The 11432-nt window shown below is 46.2% G+C and overlaps 1 protein-coding gene across 14 annotated transcripts in view; it reads left to right on the plus strand.

The window, feature by feature from the left end:
- The window catches only part of NEDD4L (NEDD4 like E3 ubiquitin protein ligase), a 343481-nt gene that overhangs the window by 208640 nt on the left and 123409 nt on the right, over nucleotides 1-11432 (plus strand). The window lies entirely within an intron of this gene.

The following is an 11432-nucleotide window of genomic DNA, read 5'->3' on the forward strand; positions in this document are numbered from 1 at the left end:
CATTTTGTAATCCGGCACTGACTTCTAGCTAACGTGTGCAGGAGTCATTCTTGAGTTTTCTACTCATAAACTTAGAGGGCTGTGTGTTCCCTTAGGAATTATGTCGGCCAGTTCCTTTCGGCTTTAAGATGAGGAAGTTGAGCATTATTTTTGCAGTTACAGAGAACATTCTTTGTATCTCACAAGCGTGAAGTGATTGTTTCCTAATACTGCACGTGCCCTTTCTGTACGTGCAGCTACTACTTGGTGTTAGAAACCTAAGAGGTTGGGAAGCCTCACTTCTTAGAGCTTTCCAGATGGCAGACGGGATAGCGGACGTGAGGCATAGCCCGCAGAAGTGTCGGGCCCTGCATCGGCGGCGGGTGGCAGGTTACTTACACACGGGATGGGACACTGTGGGTCATGGGGGACGAGAACCATCGATGTCACGGAGGGGAAGATTGGCACCGGATCTGGAAGGATGACCAGGAGTTTTGTCAGTGGATCAGTGGGAGGGGCTTTGTTCAAGAGACTGAACGTAGAAGGGACTGCCCGTGATGGGCTTCCTGTGTTGGCCCAGGAATTTCCTTGATCGCGATCGGCAAGTTTCAGATTGTGTTTTGGTGTGAAACTTTGTGGAAGAACTTTGGGGTGCAGTCGTCAGCATGAATAATTCTTCTCTTTCCCGTCAAACGTTGAGCTGAATGAATTCCTTCCTTGCCTGTCCTCTACCCTTCCACAGAGCTCTTGTATAAGCACCTGCCTGGGTCAGGTCGAGGACAGAAAGATACCAAGACAGTTCATGCCATTGAGTGGTGGTAACAGGAGTTAAAGTGGGGCCTGTCACTTTTAATGTATCGTAGGGCCATAACCTGAACAGGAATGAGTAAGCTTGATTTATAGGGCTTGCCTCTGTTAGTTGTTTACATAGGCACTGGAGAATTTACCCTGAAGAAGGGCTAAAGAAATGAGTATTTTCAGCATCACTCTGCCCTTCTTTCTGTTTGAAATGACATTTGGACATAAGAACATGCTAATCCGTACTCTACGTTATGACACGGGAACCGTTGTATTAATTATGTGTAGTACTTACGCTTGAATTTGTATCCATTTTGACTTAACAAAAAACATATCCAGAAAATAACCCCCATTTCCACCATGCGGATTAACCATATTCACTTATATGTGGATACAGTCATTAAATAAAATGAATAATAATGATTGGATCTAAAACCTAAACCAAGCACTAAAATAAGCTCAAGATTTTAAATCTAGGTTTCAATACTTTCATATAAATTGTTCCACACCATGGAATAAGAAGCAGTTAAAAAATCAGATCTGTGAAGGATGGTAACACTCCTAACCATGGAAGGAGAAAAGGGAATCACCAAGATGGGTAGACTCAGCTATATGAAAGTATTAAATTTCTGAACAGTGAGAAAAATTAACTCGGGAAAACCACAGATGTTTTTCTTAGCGATTAACATGATTTTCTCTCACGGCATCTCTTCTCAGTGTCTGTGATTGTACGTACATAATTTTGCTAACAGGTTAATGTCTGCGTTGCAAAAGTTGTAGTAAATACTGGGAAAATAGCGAGAGTCCTCATTCTCCTGATTCTCCCACCTCTGCCCTGGGAAGTAGGCACAGGGCGGGTGGTAAAACCCAGAGGGAGGAACGACAAAGACATAAGAGCTCACCCTCCAAGCTGCATCACTCTGTGCCTTTCGTGTTAAAAAAAAAAAAAAAATGGTAAATACATTATATAAAACTGGGAGGCCTTGTGATTGCAAATAGTACACCAAAGCTGCTGATGATAGTATTTGTAGATAGGACTTTAGAATGAGTTTCATACATTTAAGCATTTAAAAATGATAAGGAGGGGCACCTGGGTGGCTTAGTTGGTTAAGCATCCAACTTCAGCTCAGGTCATGAGCTTGCAGTTCATGGGTTCAAGCCCCACATCGGGCTCAGTGCTGACAGCTCGGAGCCTGGAGCCTGTTTCTGATTCTATGTGTCCCTCCCTCTCTCTGCCCCTCCCCTGCTTGTGCCCTGTCTCTCTGTCTCTCTCACAAAGAAACAGACATTAAAAAAATTTTTTTAACGATAAGGCAAATGTTAGGTACTGGAATTCTTGTGTTTTGAAATATTGGAGTTAATCCAGAAGAAGTTACAAATCTAAACAGAAGCCTTGCTAAATAGATGCTTTTATTTTCTACTTTTTAAGGAGGTTGCTCTCTGTACCCATTACAAAGAACGGATGGATGGAAAGAAGGCCTGTTAAGATCACTGGCTCCTGTTAAAATAATTTGGTGATCGCGCAGCTGTATTTAGGTCTCAGCCATTAGACCTTCTGGATTATGAATGCTCCTTTGATCCTTCCTTGAGTACATTTGTCACCCAGAATTTTTAAACTTGAAATTTTCTTTGGAGTAAATACATCTACGAAATAGCTAAACCAAGTTGTACATATCATTATTTTTTGCTTATGAAAACTGACATCACAAGAATATGCTTCCTGAATTTAACATAATTGAGCACTCTGAAAATGTTCCCATTCTAGTTGGATTAATCCCCTAACTTTTGATTGCCACCCAGCTTGGAGCTTATTCCTTGGCAGTTTACACAGAAAATTTTCGGTATTTCATGTTTGAAAATCAAGTAGCCTGAACTCCCATGGCACTTTAAATGAAGACTGTTGCCTTTAAGAGGTAATGCCAGAGTCAGTTATTAGAATTGGAGACAGTTCCTGAGAGAGTGAGACTTGCATCTCTAGGGAGCTCAGTGAACAAGTAATGTACCGTGTCGTGGCAGGGAGATGCTTTACTTTACACATAACATTTTATTTATTTATTTATTTTTACGTTTATTTATTTTTGAGACAGAGACAGAGCATGAGTGGGGGAGGGTCAGAGAGAGAGGGAGACACAGAATCCGAGCTGTCAGCGCAGAGCCCGACGCGGAGCTCGAACTCACAGACTGAGACATAACATTTTAAACTTGTGAAGGAGGCCGAGACTTTGGGGGTTACCTCTGTCCCCAAGGAGCAGATCCTTTTGATGAGAAGAGGGGAATCCCACAAATGAAAGACAGTGGTGGGGGTCCCATGAAGTGGCCTGTTTGCCTCTCTGAGTGCTCCTGGTCTAACCCAGGAACACTGAGAAAGATAAGAAAACAACAACAATATTACTGGTCTCATCTGGGGAACCCTGGAAGGGGACCATATTTAGGGATTAAAGATACATATTGATCTGGGGACCATGACACGGCAGAAATCATGAAAAGGCCATTCTGTGACTCTCCAGAGCCAAAGGTAGTTGTGACTGATGGACAAGACGGCTTGGGGAAAGGGATCTGGAAGAAAGCAAAAACATTCACCTTGGAGATCAAAGTTTCCTGGGCCCAGAAGGAAAAATCCAGAAGAAAAAAAGGTTTAGGATCTTCTCTGCGTGCGCTCTCTCGCTCTCTCTTTTTAATCAAGTACTAATTAGGACTTTTTTGGGGAAAGATTTTCCGTGGTTCGTTTTTCTCATGCAGATGCTAGAAAAATCTGATGTCATACCCATTCCCACAGTCAGTATTACCTTTGCATTAAAGAACAGACCTGACCTAAGGGTCCAGGCAATGAAGTTCATGCAGTTCTGCGCTTACTATCTATGTCCTGGTAAGAGAGCCGAGCAACACTCAATGTTCTAGACTTTGATGATCTCCATTTCAGCGCCTTTGTTTTGCTAGGAGTCTTTTAGGGCTGGTGTTGGGGTGAAGGAGATGCTCCTGTGTTTCTGACTTATGGAATCAGAATAATTTGTACATTCGTAAGAAGCCTGCGTCTCCTAGATGGAACTTCTTTTTGCTGTTAGAACAAGTGGGTGGAATCTCCAGTTGGGCTGTCTGGAGACTGATAAAAATCCTCTGTGAGGTTGCCGGTAGAGGAGACAAGTGTTTACGCCGTGAATTCATCCGGTCCTTCCTGCCAGATGTCATTCTAAGTTCTAGGTATATACAGCAGCAAACACACCCAAGAACCCCTTGCCCTCATGCGGTTTACATTCGGGAAGTGTGGAGACAGACGAGCAAAATAAGGAGGAATACGGTATATTAGATGAGGATCAGTGCCGTGGGGAAGAGAGCACTGTGTTTACATTTTCCACAGAGAAGCCAAGGAAGGCTTCCCTGAGGTGATGCTCAGCAAGCCGGGCAGGTAGCTGGGAGCAGACCATTCCAGACGGTGGGGAGGGGGAGGGAGAGCCAGTATGGTGGTCCTGAGGTCCACATGTGCCAGCATGGGGGCCAGCGTAGCCAGAATGGGCACACGGGGAGAAGACGCAAGGATTTGGAAGACAGAGTGGTCACGGGGATGAACAGATCGTGGAGGGCCACTGTGAGGTCGTGGGGGTGGAAGGCCACAAGGAGGGGCTCGACCAGTGCAGTGAGGTGACCCCATTTATATCTTCGCAGACCATGCCGGGCACGGGCTCCCGTCCTGAGGCTGCAAGGCAGGAGCAGGGAGGCCATCGTAGTACGGGTCACTTCAGAGGTGGCAGAGCCCGGGCTCTGGCCTGTGCTGCTGTCCCCTCCGAACCTTTGTTCTTCCAGATACTAAGGGCAGTCATCAATTTTCTCAGCAGTTCGTCCAACCTTAGTACTTAGACTGTCAAACCTTCATACTTAGACCGTCATTTTCATGTGGCCGTGCCTAGAAAATGGGAAGCTTTTATTCTCCTCAAGAGAGTGTTATTTCAAGACGCTTTCTGCTGCCTGTGTCATGCCAGGGCGTGGGCGGATTTATTTTTGCAGTTTTGCACCGGGGAGTCTGCTTCTGATTTGCAGATTGCGTTTATTATAAGGCATATTGTCCATTGATGAATAATGTGTGGGCTACAGAGCAGATCCACAGCCCTAAAATAGCTCATTTATCCCGCCAGGCTCACCCCCAGAGAGGCAGCCCCTGCAGAAGGTGTTGTCCAGGAGCAGGGGTTTGTCCGTCTGTTTTCCCCAGTTTCTGAAGTCATTGTTTTTGCTCTCTGGTTCAACCGTGTGTTTCCTTGATGGTTTGAGGACTTAGACCGACACGATCCACGTCCGCGGAGAAGATGTGAGATGGGGAGAGAACTTACAGGTTGCTGCTAAGGAAATAGAGGCCCGTTTGGCTCAGCTCCCGAAAGAGAACGTTTCTTATGCTGTGGGTTGAAACACAGGGAAATGCCAGACACCATGCTTTGTTCTGAAGTCCGCAGCCAATTTATCCTCGTTGCTCTGAATTGACCCACTAAGGCCTGGGCCGGGGGGTTCTGGATTTGGAGGGGCCGATGGAGTCCTCGGAGAGCAGGAAGTGCCGTTAGAGAGAACACGCTTGGGGATGTTCTCTCAGTCTCATGGCCGTGAAAGGGTCGTGTGCAGGGTAGGGCGTGAAGTGGTTCCAGGCCACCTCCCTTACCCAGTGGAGCCCTGCAATTCCAGTAATCTTTGCTCCCAGAAACCTCACTGCAGATTACTTTTCCTTTTGAGCAGGTTTCTTGTTTGGCCTAATATGTTGCAATCGGCTCTCGGTGGCCAGGTGGCATCTCTTGGAATGCGGGTGTGTGTTGCCAAGCAAAACAGATGCAGGAAGGTTTACCCGAAGTGGGGGGGGAGGGGGGGAGGCGAAGAGGAGAGGAAGTGGGAGGCAGGTCGTGCAGGCAGGCGTGGGATTAAACCATATTTATCTGTAGAAGGGAGGGCATTGCCTTACAAGTCTCCGAAAACCCTCCTAGGTTTTCTCAGGCAAGTATGTCCAAGCCTGTCGAATGGCTGTTTTTCATCTCCCACCCTGCGTCCAGAATGGTATTTAAAAGCAGAAAGAATTATTTACCTCCTGCCCAGGGCTAGCCACTGTTCATCAGGTTTAGTTTAGTTTAATTTACTGCTATTTCTGCGTATTCACAGGTTGACCCTTGGTGGAATGGAATCTGCCAAGGATAATACAGACTGAATACAAAGAATTTCACTGATGCTCATTATCCGGCTCATTAAAGGATCCTCTGGCCCCTTGTGGATCGATTGGAGGGTGGAGGGGGAGAGGGTTGTGGAGGACACTTACCCTGATGATTCTGACGTGCACTCAGGGCGGGAACAGCTAGTGTAAGAGGTTAATGCCAGTAACAAACTAAATCTTGATGTTCCTAGCAAGCCTTGGTGTCAGTGCTGATCTGGTGCATTGATCACATGTTCCTCCACCAGCAGCCCACAAAATAAGTTTCCCTTCAAATGAGGCTGTGCAATACCACCTGTGCATTAGGAACAACAGAATGTTCCAGTTGCCTATTTGCCATGGATATGGAAAAAAAGCTTATCTCCCAAAATAGCGTAGAATGCAAGGGATAGTTTTTCTCCTGGTTTCCATCTGCAAGAAGTAAGTGAAAGTGGCACTCTAGTTCCAGACTGGCAAGACCGGTCTATCCTGTTAACCTCTTACAGGCAAATACCACTTTTCTCCAGGCAGCTGAAGTATCTTCCTTCTGTAAATACTGCGTGCATTTTTGTGCCTTTTGAAAACTCCCCTTGAAAGTGTTGACCAGTTGCCTGGTATTCGTGAATTTCAGAGAAGTGGTAATAGACGGTCTCTACAGTGTTTGAAGCAGAGTATGAAAAAGGCAGTGAGCGGACTGAAAGGTTTCATGGGCCAGTGCCTCATATTTTAAACAGGAAAGTGTGGTGTCTTGTCCAAGGGCACACAGGAAGGCAGTAGCATAGCTTGGGTATCAGGTGGCCCAAAGCCCAAACCACGGATCTTCCTGCTCCCCCCACCCCCACCCCCACTCCCTGGCACAGGAGAGTATTAACTATAGCTAAATCTTGGCCGTTTGGGGTCTTTTGCAAATGGGCTGCTCAGAGTTCACAGTGTTCTAGTGCTCTCTTTCAAGCCTTCTTAAGGAGAACACTCTGAGCATATCTCGGGAATTTTGGGGGCTCACTGTTACCCTCAGAGCCATGGAGTATTATCTAATCTAGTCTTCCTTGTGTAAATACATATTTTTTAATGTTTATTTATTTTGTTTAATTTTGAGAGAGAAAGCTCCGGTGGGGGGAGGGGCAGAGAGGGAGAGGGACAGAAGATTGGAAGCAAGCTGACAGCAGAGAGCCCGACCCAGGGCTCGAACTCACCAACTGCGAGATCATGACCTGAGCCCAAGTCAGGCGCTCAGCCAACTGAGCCACGCAGGCACCCCAGATATTTTTTAATTATGACACCAGGGTGTAGTAAGTTCTCAAGACTTGGTGACTAAGGTTCTCAAGACGCTCCATGATCTACGAGATACATTTGCTGTTTATGCTCATTTCTCCTCTCTTGCTGATCAGTTACCCCTTCTTAGGGCTGTCACTGCAATAGCCCTCCTCCCTCTTCTAATTGGCTGCGTCCAATCCGCTAAGGACTAGAAGGTATTTGGGTATTCTTGTTAAGGTTGTTTATAAAAGAAGAATAGCTGAGGTTAGGGATTTGAGGTGTTCGTTTTGAATTGAGTGTCTCGATTTGTCTGGTGTCTTTCTCCCCCACATCTCTTTGCCTGTTAACACTCCTCTTTGTCCCCTTGGAGCATGTCTGGAATCAGATAGGTTATTATAAGATTTAAGTTTAAACATTCAATAGGATAATCTGTGCCAGCTGTGTAGCATGGTTCCTGGCACAGATTGGTGCCTAATAAATCTTAGCTGTCTTTATTGTTCCCTCTGAAGGAGGAGATGTAAATTCCCCACAGATGGTAAGGGATTGGATAAGCGGAGAACCTATCCGCTAAATTTATATTGGCAAGCACGTTTTTAGTTTATCTGAGTTTTTGAAATGCTCTCTGGGTTTTGTTCTCCTTTAGGGTTAGTAAATTTTCTACGGTACTGAATATAAGAACTGTGAAAAAAAATCAATAAAAACCATCCTTAAGGAAGATTTTATGATTCATTAGACTAACAGGTGCCAGCCACTTTTATTTTTACGACTTAAGTTAAAAGGACTTTAAAGGCTTGGGTGGTTTATTCTCTTTTTTAAAGGCCAAACCAAGATCACTTGTTCATAATGGCTGCCTTTCCCCTGAATGTATTTCTGAAAAAGTTCTGATTTTCACTGAACCGACACAGAATTGTCATGATTTAAGAGTTACCCTTTAGGGCAGCCTGGGTGGTTTAGTTGGTTAAGTGTCCAACTTTCGATTTCATCTCAGGTCAACATCTCATGGTTCATGAGTTTGAGCCCTACGTGATGAGTGTGGGATTCTCCCTCTCCCTTTCTCTCTGCCCCTCCCCTGCTCGTGCACCCGCTCACTCTCAAAAAATAAATTTTAAAATAAAAAAAGGGTTACCCTTTAGATCTCTATAAATTTTTAAAGCCAAATCATAAATTAAGATGTGCGGGTGATTGTGGATCAAGAACTTCTTCAGCAGTCATGTAATCGCACACACTGGTTTGTGTATTTTGCTTTTGAGGAAGATAAAAATGTAGTTCAGTAGTTTCCCTTATTGATTATCTTTGATCGATAAGAATTACATTAAAATCTTTTTTGCACATTTCCCCCTCTCTACACTGAATGCGCTGCTCTCTAATCTCTGAATTTCAGGAGTCTATTAATAAAGTGTGTGTAAAGAATTAGTTGCTAATTTTGGATGTGCTTGAAATGAGATTGTCAGCAAATTGCAACTTCAAATGTAGGACTGCAGTTCAAGAATTGGACACCCTCCCCAGTGTGGAAGATAAATCCCAAACTTAGGAAAAATATTAAAGCTTCATTACTCTTGATTTTTCTCCTTCTGATGGACCTTCCTCATATACTTTTAAGATGCTTAAAGTGGTCTGTGAGATTATAGGTAGCTTTTCGGTCCAGACTTACTTTAGCTTAAGGTATTACAATATTAAATCTGTAAGTTAATTCTTTACTGATTCAATAGGAAGTCTAATATCCAGTCCCCCACCTGAGTCAGTAGGTAATAGCTGTGAAACAGGCTACAGGTCACTGATAACGCGGGCAGAAAATTAATATTATTTCATTCTGCCTCCCCAGTTTAACGTCCAGGAGGGCGTGTGGTTTGTGTTTTATAAACATTGAAAGGCAGGATAAGTGACCCTTCGGCACTCCTTTTACATTCCAGGGACTATTCTGGAGATGGAAGTATTGAGTCAGGACGACGTGGCCACGGCTCGTAGACTTACGTTGTAGCTATTGTAGTTATTATAAATAGCAAGAAGATACTGATAAGTAAAATAATTACGTATTTTCATAAGCATGCCAAAGGAAGTAAACAGGAAGCTGAGACAGAATAATAGGGAGGCCTGCTTGAAGGAACGTGCCCGGGACAAACCCCTCTTGAGCTGACGGAGGCTGATACCGCCTGAGAAGGAGGCGGGGGGGGGGGGGGGGGCACGTGGGTGGAGTGCAGTTGGGCACAAGGCACAGAGGTCCTGCTGTAGGGGAAGGGCTGGGTGTGTCAGGCACAGAAAGGATCCCGGTGCTGCCGGAGTGTGCAGGGAGTGAAGGGGATAGTGGTCCAAGATGACTGGAAAGAACAGTCTGGATCCCTAGACCATTCACACCACAGAATGTGTCCACTTGTCTGATTGTTAATAACATGGAGGCACCTTGGTAGATAAAAATAACTTGAATTAACTCTGCTGCTCTGGAACCTAGGGAAATAAAGGAGCTGCTGGGAAAAGTAGAAATCAGGGCACCCGGGTGGCCCAGTCGGTTAAGCATTTGACCTCAGCTCAGGTCATGATCTCACGGTTCTTGGGTTCGAGCCCCGCCTCAGGCTCGGGACTGACAGTGTGGAGCCTGCTTGGGATTTTCTCTCCGTCTCTGTCCTTCCCCTGCTCATGCTTGCTCTCTCGCTCTCTCTCTCTCTCTCCCTCTCTCAAAATAAATAAAAATAAAACTTAGAAAATTAAAAAAAATTATTCGAATTTCTAGAAGAAAAAAGTCCTGATCTAATGTCACCTTTGAGATTCACAGAGGGTCTCTTCCTCTTGTCGCTCCTTTACAGATGATGAGAAGCCACTTTCTCGTGTTTCTTTCGAAATTTTATGCCATATATTTTGTCTCTACTGAGATACCATCATAGGGACAGTATAGTCAGGAGTGTGTGTGAGACCACCCACATCTTTAGACTCCACCTTCACTTTTGAGGCAGTTGGGAGAGAAGTTTGAGCTGTTTTTGTTGAGTTGTTGTTCATTTTCCGGGCACAACTAATTGTGTCCAGTGTGCAGATGCTGTGTGGTTGACAGTTGGGTGACGCATTGATACGGCTTTGCCGCCACATACCCTCTGCTCTTGGATACCTTGCAAGGTTCTTTACTCCGGACCAGAATGGTGGGCTGTGTGACCGTCAGCGCAGCGTTTAGGTCCTGCCCTGAGACCATGGTCTTACGAACAGCCAGGGTTGGCTTGTGCCATCCATGGACCCTGCTCAGGGGACACACGGAAGACGGTGCGGCAGAGAAGATCCCACACATTCCTCTCTGTCCCCCCGCGAATGCAGTGACAGTGAGGCTGGGCTGCTTCTGCACTGAAGCCTTTCAAGGACCGACGGCTGCTGCTTCCTGTCTTTGGGAAATGTGTGCTTTGAGGGTCCCGCTGCCATGAGAAGCGGCTCCCGTTAGCCGCATGCAAGTTCCAGCGCTTCCGCCCCCTCCCCCCCACCCCCGCACCAAAATGCCACACGGACGGGGCGAACTGTTCCTGCCCCAGTCGCATCTGACCACAGCCCCGGAGAGACCGCGGGCTGCCCGGTCAAGTCTGCAGACGCGTGAGAAATAACACATGGCGGTTGTGGTTTTAAGCCCCTGAGTTGCCGGGTGGGTTGTTAGCAGCCGATAACCAAAACGGACAGTGCCTTTAATCGCTAGCCCCCAGGGAGTTTAAACTTGGCCCGGGCAGCAGGGCTGCCTCCCGTAGGTGAGCCCGGGAGCGTGGGGTGGCCGTGTGGGGTGGCCGAGTCCCCGGGCAGCTGTTTTCCCGGAAGCCGGAGGGGGTGGCCGCGCACAGGAGGAGCAGGCCACATAGCTCAGGGATACACTTGGTGCGGACAGCTGAAACACAACTGCAGGGGCCCGGAGGAGGAGGGGGAGTGGGGGGTTTGCTCTCAGGAGTGCAATTAGTCAGCTTGAAGGGGAGAGCTGGTTCAAGGAAATGCGTCATACTTTCAGAAGTTGCAGCAGGAGGAGTGTTATTGGCCTGGGCCTGCACGGAGACGCGGGCTAAAATCTGTTAAAATCTGGTTTCATAGGTGAGTAGTGAGGGACTTCTTCCAAATAATAAAGAATGGCTTACTGTGGCATCTTCGTTTTCTTCCGTCTCCAATGCCAGGGGATTTCAGCGTTCGGGAAACGTTCATTTACCATGTTCTGTAGGCCTTTGTAGCTAGAACAGTAAATAAAATGTCTTACGTATAGTAGGTCCTCAGTAAATAGGATCACTTCTGTTTGGACAGTGAT

This window comes from Leopardus geoffroyi, chromosome D3 (assembly GCF_018350155.1).
Source record: "Leopardus geoffroyi isolate Oge1 chromosome D3, O.geoffroyi_Oge1_pat1.0, whole genome shotgun sequence".
NCBI lineage: Eukaryota > Metazoa > Chordata > Mammalia > Carnivora > Felidae > Leopardus > Leopardus geoffroyi.